The sequence below is a fragment of the Epinephelus fuscoguttatus genome, linkage group LG1, assembly GCF_011397635.1.
Source record: "Epinephelus fuscoguttatus linkage group LG1, E.fuscoguttatus.final_Chr_v1".
In the NCBI taxonomy this organism is placed as follows: Eukaryota; Metazoa; Chordata; class Actinopteri; order Perciformes; family Serranidae; genus Epinephelus; species Epinephelus fuscoguttatus.
The window spans coordinates 47093485-47112867 of NC_064752.1; the positions used below are offsets into that span (position 1 = coordinate 47093485).

General features: G+C 41.4%; 1 protein-coding gene across 4 annotated transcripts in view; it reads left to right on the forward strand.

Moving 5' to 3' along the window:
• Positions 1-1218: 1218 nt before the first annotated feature.
• Positions 1219-19383, forward strand: part of setd5 (SET domain containing 5) — a 51980-nt gene continuing 33815 nt past the window's right edge. For 2 of the 4 annotated variants that reach the window (XM_049566126.1, XM_049566150.1), the window contains exon 1: positions 1219-1714. The gene's annotated coding sequence lies outside the window, so the exon portion shown is untranslated. The remainder of the gene's footprint in view (positions 1715-19383) is intronic. The other 2 variants (XM_049566236.1, XM_049566317.1) reach the window with 1 other exon arrangement.

A 19383-nucleotide genomic window follows, 5' to 3' on the forward strand; every position in this document is an offset into this window, starting at 1 on the left:
TTATACATCCGTACTGCATTGTTCGGCCTATATCTTAAATGCATATGTAGCCATACACACATATATCAAATACAACCATAAACATGTTTACTGATTCTGATTTCTACAGCTCGGACTTGTAATCGACTTTATATGGAAGCCCCAGAGCCGCAATGTGGCAATTTTATTATTCTGCTGTCTAACTTCGTCGCTCGTCAGACCTCTGCAACAAATGACGTTGGCGTTTATCACCACAGCCAATCAAAGTGCCCCCCCAAGTCTCATGACAGGACAAGAAACCAATCGTGTCATTATGACTATTTGTTTATAAATATCGCAGTCCAATTGCCAAGAAAATATGCTTTATCTGTTGAGAATGACTATTCCGCTCTGTTTGTAGATCCAGTGTGAGTGGTGAATAAACGACTAATTTTAAAATATTTGCTAAGAATCAAGGGCTGCGCCTCAATTCTCTATATGTAACCGTCACAACAACGGTTACGCTCGTTTCTTTTCGCCCGTTCCTCTGGTACATCACCCATGAAATACTTTATTGAGCCGATGCTGATAGAAGTATTTTCGTTGTGGCGGTAACTTTTTCTGTGTCTGCAAAGTGTGGGAATAGACTGATATCGGCAGCAGGGACGGGAGTAGGAGGGACCAGTGATAAGTAGATGCAACCCAGGAGCACTGGTCAATTTTCCTGTCCAACCCCTTACCAGATGCTACCAGAGCGACACCTCATACTCCATTCATCTGACATACCGGTAGGTGGGGCTGACCCAGTGGGCTAACCCTGCCTCTGGTGTCCCTGGAACTGGGCCCCAGAGACCCCGTGTAGCTAACGCTTGCTATGTATTGGTATGAAAGCTCCTTCCACGTTAAGTAGATGACTGTAACCCTGAAATAAAAAGCATTAATCCCACTAACGAATTCAAATTAATTCCATGGACTTTGAGTTTAATAACGAGCATTTCCCGGAACTTTGAAGGTACAGATCCGCTGTTGGGTGTCAAATTGTTTCCAGAATCCAGCCACTCTCCCTCGCTCTCCTTCTTGAACGCCACCAGTACACACATCATAATGGAAGAGAAATTTCGCACCCCTCCTCTAAGCTGTGCCCGCCCTCTTTGACGTAGTTGACGACAGAAAAAAAACTCTATGCTGTAATTTACCGAAGACTTCATGACTAACACATTGCTGTCCAATCATCGGTGAGAGGCGGGACATCGCAGCAAGGGCCGCCCAAGGAGAGAGCCCCTGCACTGTCGCCAGGGAAACCCCGTGGCGTGGTTGTGTGTCAGTTTCGCTGGGACCCGCGGTCGATGCCGGTGAGGAGGGGGATGGGCGCCTCTGCGAATGTAAGGACCCGAGACAGAATCAGAGCCCTGTATCACATACAGCAGCATATACCCCATTATAAATAGCGACTGTATATATACAATACACTTAAATACATGGATTTATCCACCGGGGATCTATAATAGACACTCAATGGATGCAGTGCACCTGAACAGGACAGGGAATTTAACTTTCCGCCTATGCGTGGGAGACACTGAGAAGTTTGTTTCCTACCCCTGGAGAGGGAGCTACTTTTAAGGGCAAAGGATACAGGAGACTCCGAGGCCGACTTACAGGCCTACTGGTCTGGTTGGATTCGATGTTGGGATACTCAAAGGACTTCCCATTGTACATGCATCTGCCTCGTTTGTTCAAGTTTGGAATGCCTCTTTAGGTGAGTACTTTAAATCTGTGTTAATTGTTAATTTCACCCTCTATAAATGAAGGCAGTAATATAAATATAACAGACACGTACTGGTCATGTTTTCAGTTAACCAAACGTAGCTATGAAGCTAACCAACTTAGCTAACTACTGAGCGTCCACTTAAGTTTATTAGAACAAGTTAGTTGCCCCCACTATCTTTACACTTTTAAGTGGCTTGATTTGCTGGCTCAAAAAACTCCCCATGTTGATGGCGTGCCTTGCAGGGCTGCTCTTAGCTGTGTCTGGACTGGTCTTCCATGACTTTTTGATCAGCTCCTCGTGTTGTTTATGATAGCCAGCTTGTTATTCTGGGAATCCATTACATTACTACCTCTATAATGGCCACTGTTACAACATTATTTCGACCAACCATGTCCGCAAAGCTCTCAGCACTATTCTGCAAGTTTTCAGGAGTTTTACTCGTGCAACGTTTAGTCCATCAGGGGTGTCTTCAGTTCAGTTTTTTTCTCAGTTTTAATACCAGGAGCAAACCAGTCAGCAAACAGTTGGTTGTGGATATAACGTTATATTATCAATTTGAAAAACTGTGTTTTGCCCGAGCCCACTAAGCTTCAAAGTGGTGTCGTTTTTAAAGCATTAATAAATAAATCTTGGTTTGTTGAGCAAGTTTCTATAATGTGTTTCCGCAGAGGCTCAACATACCCTAACGTTACACGGTCAAAACAACACTAGCAGCACATAATAGGTACTTCAATCGCGTTTGTTGCATAGCTGTTATTAGGTTAAAATTGAGAGAGGAATAACGTTAGACCTGCATCCCATCTATTGGGCAAGGAAGTTAAGAACCAGACCGCGCAAGGTAATATGCAAACTTGTTTTGTTAGAATCTAAAACCCCTTTTTGTATTCTTCTTTTGACATCAATGTGTTAAATAGAGTTCTGGGACCACGAAACTGTCGAATTATATAAAAGTTATCCATGACACAACTTGCAATTTGATCATAATGTGCGACTCATGTTAGCTAAGCAACCAGCTGCTGTGTTGGTTAACGTTAGCAGACGATCCATAGGCAACAAATGCTATATTAGCCTTTTTAGCTAACTTTTTGGATGTTTTCCAGTTGATTGTGTCCTTATTTTGAACCACTACGTTACAACACACAGCATGAACCTTTCGCTATGTATAGTTACACCTTAAGACGAATGTGTAAGATGAACTCATATCTGCAGGGATATTCTAGACTAATACGTTTGATTTTATAAAAAAAAAAAAAAATATGGTGTCTGCATCATGGTGGTGTTTGGCTACATCATGTTAATGCAATTGTCTTTGGCAACATTCCTAACTTAGCTCAGGCGTGTGAATCAAGCTGAAAGCTCGGTTGTGCGTTCCCTGTTTGTGCCTGTTATTTTTTCCCTGTGAGTATGAGAGAGAGAAGGGAAGCCAGCAACCAGAAAACCAGATCTGTTGGGTAGTGACTTGCTCCTCTTCACCTCCCCCACCTACCAACCCCCAGCCTCGGTGGCGGTTAGGAGAAATGGGTGGTATTTAAGAGGGGAGCTCTTGTTTCCTTTTTTAGCCTCCATTTTTTTATGTCAACGTGTGAGTAAGTGCGAGTAGCATTGTTGAGTCGGAATGTAGCAATCACAACTTTCGACCAAGTTAGCGACCTCGTAGCTGTTATGATTTTAACGACTATTGCGTAGCCTGATGAGTCGCATCTTTTCCTGTTTATGAGAGAGTGATGCTTTAAATCGTCAGCTCTATTTGGGGCGATTTCAGGAAATCAAGACTTCTCACGATTAAGCTCCTCTGTCATTTGCACAGTATAGTTGGTAATAATTTTTAGATAAAATGAAACCCATTGAGAACTGCCAGATAGCGACAACCGCCGGTAGTTGACAAGTGATACTTGGAAATGCCTGATAGATTAATAGCGCCATGTCCCGCGTGTAGGTTATGTTTTCGTGTGGCTTTATAATTATTAGGACCCCGCGTTTTCGGAGCATAAATGGCTGCCCTAACCGTCGCCTGAGTAGCTTTGCTCCACTCAGCTGCACCACGTCGTCTCGCATTGTGCTGCTGCTGTCGGAGTCTGGGGTAGTGGACAGAGCAAGTACATAGAAAGACGTTATTTTGATCTACCGGGACATGGTTAGGTCAAATAATGTGCTGCCGGATGGCTGACTACCTCCTGGCTGGGATTATTGTGTCTGAGCTGACATAACTTCAGATGCTTATACTTTCCATTTTCTACCCCGTCAAAAACGTTTTCAGGTTGAATGCTTTAATATCACATCATCTGGTGAGAGTACTGATGAACTCAACACTGAAAGTACTGCTCAGTCATCGAGTATATTCCAACCAAACATGTTTAAAAATCCACACAATGCTAAATTGATTTGAGATTGAAAAATGTGTTTATGGCTTTAAGTAACCTTGTGTTTTACTGAGCTGTTGTTGACCTTGCTTTGTGAGTACAAAGATTACACCCGTGCCCTGCTGGGGGTGTTCAGCCAGCACCAAGTATTTGGATTGATCTTGATGCCTGTTGGAAGCCAGATTGCAGTGCGCTGAGCCTTGTTTTCATTGGTTGCGACTGACATTCTCTGAATATGTTTCACATCTTTTAATAGACTGTGTGGGCTGCAGCTTGCAAACCTGGCCTCTCAGAACCATAGGAAAGACAGGCCCCTCCAGCACTCCCCCTGACCCTGGCCTGCATTCTTAACTCAACCTGCCACCCTGGGAAAGCTAAGAATGAACTGCTTGGCTGCTTGTTGCTGCTCTGTCGTGAATTGACCCGCCATGTTGGTTTTCCAGGCCTTTCAAGCAGCTTCAGATTGTGTGTTGGAGTGAGATGCGTGTGTTAGGGGTGTTGAGTTACAACAATTGGTGAAAGAGGACTGCCTACAGGAGTACCACTGTACTCGTGTGTGGGGATCTGTCTGCAGGATGAACCCTTCTTTCCCAATATGGGCCTCTGAAACGTTGGGGATCTGAGGAATGTGCAGACATGCAAGGTTAGCCCAGTCCAGAGTTTTTTTTGTTTACAAAGGAAATAAAGTCTGTGTCTCCCATTCACATTCACAGAGTGGCTACAAACCAAGAAATTTAACCATTTCGTGACATGCCCTTGAAAACATAATTAGAATGTGTGAGCGCTGTGTTTTGATCAGTCTTGATCATACTCCGCACAGAATTTAAACCCTGATTTGTGTGTGTGCTTGCTTGTACAAGAAGGAGTGAAGCAGGTTATTGGCCCATTTCCAAAAGAAGAAGACAGGATTCTGTCTCGATGCAGACGGTTGGAGAGGAGGGAGCAGGGGGTGTTGCTGTGAGGAATAGGAATTGGGGGGGGGGGGGCTGTCCTTTTAGCTCTCCATTTGCATGCTGATGACACTCTGTATCATTACATGGAGGGCAGGTGTAGCTATTGATATGTAAATAAGGTTTAGTGTGTGTTGTGCCTATGTGATCAAGTCAACCAAGCCAGTGTTGTGGATCTACACCTCTGTGAAAGCAAAAATGTTAAATTCAAGGAGTGAGAATCAATTGTTTGGATTTTGTCTCTAAATTGAAGTTTGACCACGCTGCTTTCTTTTTAGTATGTAGCAACTGAAGCGTCTCTTGTTTTTAAAGACAACTCAATTCTCAAGGCTTAGATAAAAAATATCAAGCGACTTAGTTACGCCATACATATGTATATATTTTTTTTTTCATAACTTAAAGTAACTTTTTTTAAATGAATATGATGTAGGCTAGGTGGTTTTCCTTATTTCATCTGTTGTTGAGAGAGACTGACTTCAGATACTTTCTGCCTTTCCTTTTTAATTTCGGGGACAGATACAGCAATAGGCCATCTACCTTCTCTGCTCCGTACCTTCCTCTCTGCAGCTGCTGTGTGTTGTGTGGCCTGCCGCTTTGCACAACGGGGTTAAAAACAAGTCGCTCTGACGCCTGCCTCATCGGTGCATTCCTATTGGCGCAGGAGCTCTGGAGCTGCTCCAATGGGGCGCAGCATTTCCTCTGCGTTGGGGGAGCGGTGTTGCAGAGGGCTGTGCTGGTTAATTCTGTTCCGTGCCGAGAAGCAATGCTTCTTGGGAGAATAATGGAGGAGGAGGAGGAGGCTGGGGGAAAATAACAAGGCTGAAAGGGGGGTGAGGCAGGCAATCTACGTAATCATCTCTCTCTCTCTCTCTCTCTCTCTCTCTCTCTCTCCCTCTCTCCCTCTCTCATGTTGTTGTTTTATTGCACCCTTATGTTTTGTCCTTTATTTCCTTTTCTTTCTCTCACTGTCACATTTTCTTGTGATACTTGGCTGAGCGCATAGCAGGGAAAAAGCTCACCAATATTCAGAGGTGTCTGTCAACCTTTTGAACTGCAGGCAGCCATTTTAGGCTTCACCACATCAACCCTCCTCTCTCTTTCCTTTCCCACCCTTTCCCCCAGTTGTATGCGTCTCTTTCTTTCATCTTCTTTCTTTCTTTCACTCAGGGCACCAAAGAATGGTTGATTAAAAATACTTTGTGTGAGGTGAAACCAAAATTGCAAAAGCAACAAGCACATTTCCAAGTGTGTTTGCTCAGAGGGTGTTGTCAGGGAGAGAGAGAGAGAGAGAGAGAGAGAGAGAGAGAGAGAGAGAGAGAGAGAGAGAGAGAGAATAAGGAGCTGGGCAGAGGAAAAACAACCAAGAGAGCATTTGCACCAAAGCTGAGCCACTCAACACCAACTCGCTCACAGCTGCCCTATTTTGTAATGCACAGCAGCAGTGCTAAAAACAAAAGGGGAAACAAATGGCTGGTGCCAGGTTTTTCCAGTTCACAAGGGCCTTGCTCTGTCACCTTGAGCAAATGGCTCCTGTTGGGAAGAATGAGGTGGGAGTTTTTGTTTTCTTTTTTGTAAACGTGGCCATTCAGTCATGCTTTACAAAACAGGTTTTGCCTGAACAAAAAAAAAAAAAAAAAACAGTGCGAGTGGGACAATTAAAGCCCTTTAGCAGGGCAAAATGGCTGCCAACCCTCAGTGATTTTACTTAGCGAGACACCTTGCATTGGCTAGTCACACATATGTGCTGGGCTGCAAATGTTGTTGCAAGGTGGAGCCAGGGCAAGCCCTCGCCTCGCTCTGGATAAGACTGTCGGCCAAAAGAGGAAATGGAAATGTCATGTAAATGTGTTTGTCATGCAGTGAGATCACGTGTGAGACACAGAGGGTGTCTCTGGTTTATGTTATGCCAGAGCCCAAGCTTATCTAACAACAAGATGGCTGTTTTGGACTTCATGCCTCTGCGAGACTACTACTTGGAAAACATCCCTCCCCACATTTGGGAGTAGGCATGGCTTGCAGGGAATACTGCCATTGTGAAGACTGAGTGTCCTTTCATCCAAAGCTCTTTAAATAAAACAATCTCAGATGCACAACAGCAAAGATTTAGGGTTATGTTTTTTACTTCGATACCTTTGTTGTTTAAATTCGTTTTTAAGTTTGCTGCTGTTATGGTCAGGTATTTATAAAGAGGGCTGATTTATTCTGTAGAAGTGGTGTTCATCCAGCTTCAGAGGGAAAAAGGAAATCGAAGCAGATCAGAAAAAGGTAGCGAAGCAGGCAGCAGTCGTTTTGTGTAGCCCTTTCTTATTTCCTCCTTTAGGTTACTGAGCCTCAAACGGACAGTGGTCGGCTTGTTTGCCTTGAAACAGATGATTGATTTTGTGTCACGCCAGCCCTGCTGTCGACTGCTTGCTCCCCCACCCCTCTTATAGCACCTTCTTGGCCTTTGTTCTTCATTGTGTGTCTCTCATCCTGTCTGGTCCTGGTCCATTCAGGCAGCTGGGCATTGCTGTGTTACTGGCGGGCCACACTACACTACCAGGACACTCGACCACTCAGCATGACAACAGCCACATTGCCACTGGAATTTTTTTCCCAGTGACGATATACCTCAACCACAGGCCATTTAAAATGTAGTATACATTTCTTACTGCATTGCCAGATGTTTGCATCATTTCTATATATGCATTTTCTATGTGTCATTCCTTTATCCCCACATCTCCATCCTGTGGAGACTAAGCTTTGTCATTTTTCTTTTTGTCTAGTTGCATGAACAGTTGGCTGGTGCCTCAATTTGATCACAGCTTGTTCCAGGAGTGTTTCAGCTGGCTCTGCAGCAGTCATATCTGTTTGAGGTAGCTCTTGTGCTTTGTAATTGTGGTAGAGGCATATGATTGCCCTGCTGTACTGAGAAATGGTTTGTTCCAATGCATCACATAATTGTTTTATTTTGCTTGGTTCAGAGAGTTTCGGAAAGACAACTTGTATAAGGGAGTGATTGAAGCGCTGTTGTAATAGCGCACTGTGTTTTGCTGTGTGGGTGTTTGCGCTTCTTGTTATCTTTGCCTGTCATTTCTTTCTCTTTGGTTTTTGCTCAAACTGTTATGTCACCATGACAATGAAAGCCACCGTGAATCATATTACAATGTACAAATTAACAACATAGATATGTAAATGCCTATGCTGAAGCCCACCTTTCTACATTATCATACTACAATCTTGTTATCCAGCTATACATTTTCTATTTGTGACGTGATCGAGGCTAGTGAGTATAAAACTAATTTTGGAGTCTCTGAAATCATGTCTTTGTGTATGTATGTACGTGTATGTGAGAGTGTGTATGTGTGTGTGGTTTTACCTCTTTGTGATATTGTAAATGTGTTTGGGTGAGTGTGAAATAAGATCTACAATGAGCCTTACTTTCTCCCTGGCCACATATCCCGTTTGTCTTAAAGGCAGGCCCTATTGATCGGCCCGTATTTCATCTTCAATTTCCTCTTGCTGTAGCTCAGTGAGTGCAGCTCGACCTGCGCAGTGCCGGGGAATGGCAGATATATTCACATCCTTCCTACAGTAAGCATGTGTGCGGGGGCAGACTGAGGGGGCTGGTGTAATCTCACTGGACTGGATGTGTTGTGGAGGTTTTGCAAGGCACAGGTGGACACTGTGCGAGCACGGACATGCTGTTCAAAGCCAAACTGTGCATGTATGTTCATGTATGTGTGACCCTTCTGGTGGTCTTCTTGAAGCTATATGTGGAAATGACATCATGAGTAGACCATTTTGCAATGTTGGGCATTGATTTTCACCATCCTGCCAACCGATCAGATGCATAGCCTGCCAGTGTATTCATTCAACATGTTGGTTGCAGTTGTGATGGCTGATTTAAACCTACATGAGCATTGCACAGATTTAGATAAATATTTTAATGCAAATGCAAAGATGCAAGTGACAGGGAGCTTGACCGCAGTCTTTTTCTGAGTGTGCCAAGCTGTATCAAATCCTGTCCTCCTGTGCTTCTTGGGTTGTCCAGAGGCAGCACCTGATGTTTCTGCATCAAGCTTAGAGTGCCCCTGTATTCAGACCTTTATGGTAAATGTATTGATATGGCCCAGGATACACATGGAACTATGTCTGCTTTTCGAGATATGGAGTTAACACAGACTATATATCCGCCCCTCCAGGATGTTGCAATTGTAAGAAATAATGCAGATTCAGCCAATCCCTGTGAATTCTGGACGACTTTGCAATTTTGTCTAATCACTGTAACTTCACAACAAATTTGACTATTTAAAACTGTTAAAATCATTTTATTGTAGAGCTGTGTACAGCATATCGACACTTTAAGCCTCGCTCTCTCCCTCTCTGTTCATCACAAGACTGCTGCTGGACCAGAGCTGTGTGCCTTGGACAGTCACACATACAGTGACAGGGCTAACTGTTAGCATCGCATGGCAAATGTCACTGAACATTTTTAATGGGTTTAATGACAGAGTCAAGGTTTTTCGGTGTTGGTGTGAGATAAACGGCTCAATGTCAGATATGTTCAGCCGCTGCAAGGTGTTTGCCCAAGCAGCTATATGACAAGTATGGATGAGATCGTATGGTGTTGTGTTAGCTTGTGCTAACTGGGCAGAGAGAGCAGGAGGAGAGTGGCTAACGGGGACGTTCCTTCAGTAGTGCGTCAAAAGGCAGCAACAGCTGACCCTGCCCCACCCCCACCATCAAAAATAGATTTAAATTCCGTGGAAAACACTGAATACGAAATAAAATGAGCCGCGAATCCATGACAGAATCGCAACTATTTTTGCAATTTTCACTTGCCCCTGCAATTCATTATAGAAAAAGACCTATTAACATTCCAACATGCAGCGCAATTTTTAGAAAAGCTGTTGTGAAATCGTGGATCTCAGGCAGCAACAATCCCCAAACACCCTGCAAAATCCAGGAGAGACTGATATACAGAATATTATATTGAAGTAAGATAAATTGGATTATATTTACAGAAAGTATGAAGCACATTACCTCCATCGCTAATAAATTAGGAAACCCCCCGAACTGTGAGACAAATATCTTAAATCTGTGATTTTGGGTTGCTGGAAAAAAAATGTTCACAATGATTATACAACAGCTCCAACCAAGTAATTTGATTAGACATTTCGCCATCTCCGTAATGTTTTCTGTAACTAAGCAACCAGCCGCAGAGGAAATGAAATGCTTCCGGTTTTTATTGGCACGCATATGCCCAGTGTACCTGAATGGTTATGTGAGATGCATTGTCAGGCGTGTCAGTATGGATGGAGATTATTTCTAAAATGGTGTTAAAATGCTCGTGTGTAGGGACATTGTTTTCATTTTACAGTGCTGTGTTAAGAGTAACTCATCACCGGGACTTTCAACTATGCATGTATCATCCCACTTTATGTGTTTTAAACCATTACTTACATTGACTGTTAATTAGCCTACATTAATGGTTGTTGTTAGAAATGTGCACTGCCAAGAGGAACATTCACAACTCGAATAACATTTGAGTTAAATTATGAATGGTCATTAGAAGAGGACGAAGGGAAAGAAAAGTAATTATGATGTAAATCATTAAATAAACAAACAAATCATAATGTGTTTTTATATATTCTAGTTAACTAATAAAAAGCAATTATAGAACCACTGTCCCTCTTGTGTGATATTGCCTCCTTAAATTTCAATCAAGGACAATTCTGACTACATACAGACTTAAAATAAAACATTTTTACTGCTTGGACTTTGGAAAAGTTTCAGAATTTAAGTTCCTTATTCATGCAATGTGAAATAGCTACATTTCCAAATACTAAGTTCAGCAGAAAACAACAGTAAACTTTAGAGCTAAGTAGCTAAGACTATGTGACATTTTCCTTTGAAATGAAACAGCACGTTGTTATCTCTGTAAATCACATTTATCAATATTACAGTTAAAATGGAAAAAAAAATATGAATGTGGTGTGTCTCGTGCTGATTTTAGTAGGGAGCACCACTGCTACTAGTGGAAAAAGTTAGTCTGTAGCCCTGCAGTTGCATGAAAGGAATGAATTAACACTGCAACAGTTTCTTACTCTCCTACTGCAATATTATAGAGGGTGACATATGTCTTCAATGTTACCTGAAGTTGAAACAACAAGTAAACTGAGTTCGTACTCAGTATTCTTATTTGTTTAAGTGAATCTTTTCGTCAGTAGGTGCTGGTTACATGTTGCATTTCTTTTGCAAGGTTGCATTTCAAGTGAGAATTCAAATAACATATCCACGGACACATGTAACTATTCATTACTGGTGCATTTGTGATGTTCCCCAATCCAGACATGTTATAGTTTTTGTGTATTGTGTAATAGGGTTCTGTTCCATATCAAAACATTGCATGCATTTATTACCCCTTTTGTAGTGCCTCCTCAAGGTGGAAATTCTAATGCCAGTATGCCACCTGGCCTTTGTGTAAGAAAGGTAAAATTACGGAATGGGAGACAGAGCTTTCTGAGAGACTAGGGTTGCTCGATTAATCGATTTTTAATCTAGATTACGATTTGGGCTTTCGGCGATTATCAAAACAAAATAATCGGCATAAAACGATTAAGCGCTTCTTGTCAGTTTACTCTCGTTGTCTTGTGTTGCAAATCAAACGCACCCGGGAGCTGTGCATGCGTAATACTCCCCTTTCCCCTCCTCTCCTCTGTTTCCACGAGCCAGTCAAGTAGGTGAACTACAAATAATGCGAGGGGCAGGTGAACGCGGAAGATTTCAAAAACAGCATGCAGAAAATGGCAGAGGGAGAGCGAGAGAGGTTGGTGTGTGTGTGTGTGTGTGTGTGTGTGTGTGTGTGTGTGTGTGTGTGTGTGCACGTGTGTTTGTGTCTGTGTGTGTCCGTGTGTGTAAACAATTTAAGTCATTACGTGCGCCGCATAATCATTTGCATAATCGTGATTTCGATTTTGACCAAAATAATCGTGATTATGATTTTTTCCATAATCGAGCAGCCCTACTATGGACAGGACCCGCTGCCAGAATATTTAAAAAGCAGTTGGTAGCAGTTAGCAGATAATGCAAACAGAAAGAATGATGGCCAAAAATGTCCATAAATTGGTATAACACTGAGATCCAGGAGCTCCTTACCCTCCGAATAGAAGATGAGATGAGCAGCCATATAACAGGGACAGTAAACGATTGTTATTGCCATGTTAATGCCATCATTATTGTTTAGAAAGTGCTGCCGATGCGTATGTTAATTGTCATACTAGAGGTTGACATTGTGCTACACGTCATGCCTGTCATACCTCTTTTGCCTCCAAATGCCGGTATGCTATCTAAACTAATCACATTGAAGTGGAATAATGTCACTGTTGTTTGGCTCTGCATAAAAATGCAAAGGCAGCATAAAGAGGGGACTTTGAAGCAGCTCTATAGCATGATCTAAGTGTAAAAAGGGGCTGATGTCATCTGGTCAGTCACTTTGTTCGCATGCATGGTAGATGAAGACGTTTGAAAGGCGCAGTAGGAGTGGAAATGCACCCAAAATTTAGATAGTGTGTGCTGTTCCATGTTCAAACATTGTCTCCCCTGTGATTATTGTCTGTGCAGTCATCCTCAGTGTAGTAGTTCCACAATAAAACTTGGACGCAAAGAATTTTAATAAAAGCATTTCTTTATAACCCAAATTACGAATGTTTCTCAAATCTTACAAGATCCTGAGCTGGCACATTTCTAGGACCACTACCATTAGATGGAATGTCAACTCTGTTCCCATTGGAAACACTGTGCATGCTAGCTAGAACTTTATAAACCAGTGGTATGTGGTGGTTGTATTTGTCAGGTTGTGTTGAGGTTTTTGTACATTAGTGGTATTAAAAAATGGAAAATGCAGCTTTAAATGAGCATTTAAAGGAATAGAGCCAAGCTAGCTGTTTCCCCCTGTTTCCAGTCTTTGTGCTAAGCCAAGCTAACTGGTTTCTGGCTATAACTTCATATTTGAGACATGCATGGTGAGCATGGTATTTATCTTCTCATCTAACTCTTGGCAAGTTAAGTGGATATGGGTGATTCTCCAAACTGTTGCTTTAAGTTGAATGTAGAATAGAGCAGTGTAGACCAGATGTATCTATCTTAATGTCCGAATGCCCAGTGAGGTCACTGAACTAGTGGTGGAAAATACTGAGTGACAAGCTGCCTTTGGCTTTTCTCCCTTTGTTAGTCGCTTTAACCTTTGAAGTTTCCCTTTGCAGAACTGCTCTTCAAGCTTACTGTGAATGATTGTGCTCATGTACATGCTGCCATTTCATTTACTCCTTTGACTTCATAGGAGTGTGTGTAAAGGTTTAGCTGAATTGCTAGAGTGAGTGTAAGGGTTCAAGGACATTAAGATTGTGTGTTTTGGACTCATTCCTGTATAGCTTTGACTTTATGTTTAGGGCTGTTGTCTCGAGAGAATAAATCAACTCTGAAGCTCAGTTCAATTGCAGTCTGAAGCAGGTTTTCCTCTTCCACACATTGAGTGTATTTACATGGCATGAGTATGCCAGTTATGACTGGCTTTTGAGGTACCCTGTTTTTGTGTTTGAGCGCATAAAAATCATATCTTGATTACAGAAACTTGGATAAGCCTTGATCCCATGTAGGAGAAACCTGAATATGTCAGCTGGAGTACTTGGGAAGAAACGGGGATACTGTTGCATGTCTTAAAGGCTGCACTACAGTGAAGTGATTTGATTTTGTGAACTAACCATATTGTTCTAGCTTAGTGATAGGTGGTGTTGGCAAAAATTTGTGTCATGTTGTTTTTTTGTTTTGTTTTGTTTTGTTTGTTTGTTTTTAAGATTTTGGTGGTTTCACGGCATATGTGTTTTGTTTTTTTCCCCATGAGTGGACCTTTATGTAGGTTCATAGTTGCCAATTCTACTGTCAAGTAGGGATGTCCCGATGAGATTTTTTTTGCATCCGATCCGATACTGAGTCCAATACTTTGAAACCAAGTCCGATACTGAGTCCAGTACTTTGAAACCGAGTCCGATACAGAGTCCGATCCGATACTTTGCAAAGCATTAAGAAAAAAAAATGCATCCAAGTTGTCCCATAAGGTTTGTTTTTATTTAAATAGTATCCAAAAAGCTTATCGGTGGTTCAACAGCATAAAATATAAACAAATTCACTATCTTCTTCTTGTCTTCAACAAAGAAAATAGGCCTCTATCTTTAGACACGGGAAAGCGGAGGCAACAATGAACAACATTGATGAAAAACCTGGCCATTTTTGTTGTTTTGATTCCTCCGATCTTTTATTACCGATTCTGAATTTGTAAAACTAACAAGATCAGAGCCAATACCCGATAAGAGGATCGGATCGGGACATCCCTAATCACAATTATTTTGGTCAAAATTGAAATCACGATTATGCAAACGATTATGTGGCGCAGGTGATGACTTACATTGTTTACACGGAGGCATGTCATTTCTGTCTCTACATGGTCGTGCATTTACAATTCTCCTCTGCTCTCTGTATCGCGTACGGCGTAGTTCGGCCCCGATATGTACACACAGACACAGACGTGTGCACACACAGACCAACCTCTCTCGCTCTCCCTCTGCCATTTTCTGCACGCTGTTTTTGAAATCTTCCGCGATCACCTACCCCTTGGGTTATTCGTAGTTCACCTACTTGACTGGCTTGTGGAGTGAATAGGAGAGGAGGGGGCGGCATTGCGCATGCACGGCTTCCATAGAAGACAAAATAACATCTCCAGCTCCGTAACCAAAAATCGTTTACCCTCAATTTCATTAATTTTGAGATCGTTTGACCTCAAAATCGTAACCGCAATCACCAGATGATTAATTGCACAGTCTTAATATACACCGAAGGCTTTGATTACCATACTTGCTGCAAGGACCCACAAAATGATACAATACATAAAAGAATTAAATTGCGTAATATACAGTTGCAGAAAGTAAGTAATTTTTAATGTTCAAACTGCAGCATAGTAAAAACAGACAGTAATCAAAGCCTTCAGTATATACACGAGGACATCAATCAATCAATCAATTTTATTTATAAAGCCCAATATCACAAATCACAATTTGCCTCAGAGGGCTTTACAGCATACGACATCCCTCTGTCCTTAGGACCCTCGCAGCGGATAAGGAAAAACTCCCCAAAAAACCCTTTAACAGGGAAAAAAAACAGTAGAAACCACAGGAAGAGCAACTGAGGAGGGACAGACGTGCAATAGTTGTCGTACAGAACAGATCAGCATAATAAATGAACAGTAATCCGTATGACACAATGAGACAGAAAGAGAGAGAGAGAGACAGAGAAAGAGAAAGAGACAGAGAGAGATGCTGGACAGACGGTAATGAAAGTAGCTTACAACAACATTAATGAAAGTAATAATATTATAATTATAATTCTGGCTACTGTGGAACAATATGTTGAAATTATATATTAATATCTGATAGTATACATATGTGACAATAATCATTTGTGTATAATAACAGTAGAAGTATGACTAATGATAACAGCAGCAGCAGGAGGCATCTAGCAGGACCACATCAAAATGTTCTGTTATTTTATATACTCTTGACAGTAGAATAACGCTACTACAAATCTATATTCAAAGTATTTCAACAGATATTCCTCAAATGTTCTATTGAACAAGTAAGAAACATGCCTAATATTAATTAACATTATGTTATGAAATATTTTTGCATTAGTAAGATATACCTAGAATCCAGTGCTTTAATCATTGCTCTGAATCCATCTTTCTCAACTGTCTATAGCAGAACCATGTCCTTACAAAGTTGTATTGTTATTGCGTCCATAGTGTCGCCCCAACACTTGCTTTTCTATCATATGTTGCACCTTGAGCAAATACCGCTTAAAGCGGTGTCTGACCCTTTGGTTTCACTGGCATTACAGACAGCCTTAAATCCCACCACTGTAATCAGTATTTCAACTCACATTTTCTCCTGGGGTGATGATGAAATAAGTTCCTAGCGTTACCACCACTGGCAACAACAGCGTCCCAACAAACTAATGTTGTGTTGGATCTTCTAAAAAAAATAAATGAATCCACACAACAGATACAGTTCCTCTCTTGGGCACAAGTTGTGATGCATCTCTGGTCTTTTTCTTTATCCTCCATCTCTCTTTTCTGTTTTTTTTTTGTTTGTTTGTTTTACGTACTGCGATGGAGCTTCTCCCAGCTGTTAACAGACTGTTGGCATTATGCTACTGGCCAGCTAGTGAGCTGTAACCAGCAAGTTGATCCATGATGTATTTCTGTAAATGTACTATTATAAGTGTGACAAATTATTTATGTCACACATTATTGTGTGCCATGGTGTTTTTCCTTGTTACAGAGTTAGTGTGGGTTTAATTGTTGTTATAAATGTATAATGTTATTAAGAAGGGCACACAGCTAATAAGGGTCCCCTCTCCCTTTAATACAGTGTGCTCTGACTGTAGTACTTTCAACTGTCTGAAGGACTTCCCCAGCAATAGCTGAAACTATGTGACAGTATGGCAGTGTATAAAAGCAGTATACCGCCCAGCACTATAAACCTAGCGGTTCTATCATTTGCCTTTTACCAATTTAGTCATAATGTAAATGGATGGTAAATGGACCTGCATTTGTATAGCGCCTTTCTAGTCATCTAGTGACCACTCAAAGCGCTTTTTACACTACGAGTCACGTTCACCCATTCACACACACATTCATACACTGGTGGCCGAGGCTACCATACAAGGTGCCACCTGCTACTCAGTTTTAACACACTCACACACCGATGGAACAGCCATCGGGAGCAATTTGGGGTTCAGTATCTTGCTCAAGGATACTTCGACATGCAGCCTGGAGGAGCCTGGGATCGAACCGCTGATCTTTCGATTGGTGGACGACCCGCTCTACCTCTGAGCCACAGCCGCCAATGTGTCATTGTGTACATATTTTGTGAACCCTACAACCCTACAGTATTGCCACAATATAGATATTGAGGCTTTTGATAAAAAATATTCTAATAATTGATTTTTTTCCATACTGCCCTGCCCTAGCATGTAGACACCTTATCCACATTTCTGAGTGCTTTTGACTACCTGCACAGCTGCAGCTTCAGCCAAGCAACATAACATAAATACAAATAATGGCAGCAGCAAAAGCATCTCACTTCTGAAACAGCTTTGTTTTCGGTGATGAAAGAGGCTGCGTACCCACTGCTCGTCTGTTCCTGTACAGTGGTAATGACACTGACACTGGTCAAACTGGAGGAAAGTGTTGAAAGAGTAGCATAGCTCCTTTCAGGAAAAGCTTAGGGTTGGCCGAGCGAGAGAGAGAGAGAGACTGATGGTGGAAGCATTCACAGCAGACAGCCGTTGAAGATTGTAGCAGCGGTAGTAAATATACAGTGTAGATTTTAGTATTTCCTGTCGCTCTCATCACAAATTGCTGGTTTGTTTTCGTAAAAATCGCAGGCACAAATACACTGCACTAATCAGTAACCAGGATACTAGTATTTATCATGGATACTGGAATATAAATGACTAGATTACTCTGTGTTTTATGTAAACATCAAACCCTGAATATGCACAAAATCAGGATAAGCCTCTTAACGGCTTACTTAATGTCCATGTTAACACCATTATAGTGATTTTGGTGTTACCCCTGTATTTGTGCACGTCCTTGCAAGGCCAGAATTAGTTTATTTATTTATTGCCAAAAATAACACCAAATTCATCATTTATTTGAAAATCAATGATACAGGAGAGCAGCTGAGCAGAGGAAAGGAGGGACTGGTGAAGTGAACGAACTCGAAGTGAACTCGAGTTGGCAACAACTTGTTACATATGTGCAATAAAAGCAAGTGCCATGGGCTTCAGCTAATAATGAAATATACTATTATTATTATAATAGTGACTAGCAAACCAATTGTTTTGTCTATAAACGTTGATAGTTATTGAGGCAAACTTAATACATTTGTGAAGTGTTCCTTTTGTTAAGCCATGTGTTGTGTATGTTAGTGGAGTCAGTTTTCTCATTGACAATAATAACAGGGCTGTCCTCTGAAAGTTAGAGATTGACAAGCAAAAGATTAAAAGAAGTGCTCATCTTACAGTGTGCTGTGCAGTGTAATTCTGGGGACATTTTGGTGCCCGGATTTAGCTGCAGAATGAGGGCTCTTGACTTTCACCCTACTCTTTGGTACAAACAGCTGCAGACACAATGCAGCGGCAGGGAAGAGGAGAAACTTTCCACAGCAAGGCTCCAAGATGACATTATCTTCTCTCTTCTGCTTAAAAGTGGTGAATTTACAGCTCACATCAACTGAATACGACACAGTGTGGGGCTTTTGTTTGATATCTAGGATTGGAAGAAAATGTTGTTGCACATTTCTAACCTGTCGTTAGTGCTGTTAGCTTGTTTACCATATTACGTGAATGCCAGTGTGACATTCAATGTCCCACTGAGCCCATTCAAACTTTAAAATTTTTTATATATATATATATATATATATATATAATAAAAGAAAAATCGTCAAATATTCATATTAAATAGCTAAATCTCATTCAACTGGCATAATTCTTAGTTGGGTACAGCCCTAAATAATAACGTGATGAAACTTGTCAGCATAATCATCCTTTTATTTCTGAAATATAGTTTGTAGGCGGTAGTTATTTTTACCAGCCACGCCAATGTAGCGACATCTGGCACTGATTTGCACCTTCTGATACTGTGTGTGTGTGTGTCTGTCTGTGTGTGTGTGTGTGTCTGTCTGTGTGTGTGAGTGTGTGTTTTATCCTGGTGAAACGTGGTCCAGGTGACACCAATTGAAGTGTGTACTTCAACAGAAGCAGTCATGAGTATTTTGCCAGGTGTCTATATGTCTGTCTTTCTTAATTAATATTACTTTGTTTTGTTTTATGTATTTTGATTTATGTATTTATTATTGACTGACTGACTGCTAACACAACTAAGCACCCAGTCTACCACTTACCACTAAAGCTTAACACACAAAAACACCAAGTAGGCACGATAGGAAGTTGTTCACTTCCAAGCCTCTTTGTAACCCGTATCAACAATGTTACCTTCATGTCACCTGTTCTGCTGAATTTAGCAGACTACTTAACAGACACCCAGCTGTCCTGCTGTTATTACATTTGAACTAACCAACATCAGAGCTTTTTTGGGCACTACATAGTGGAAGATTTCACACACATAATTCAGACACTTAAATAAAAAATTGCAAAGTAAATACTGCAGTAGGCTACACAGAGGGAATGATTTTAGATGCAGCTCAGATGTCATGTATGATTCAGCTTCTATGTCACTCTTTCACTAAGC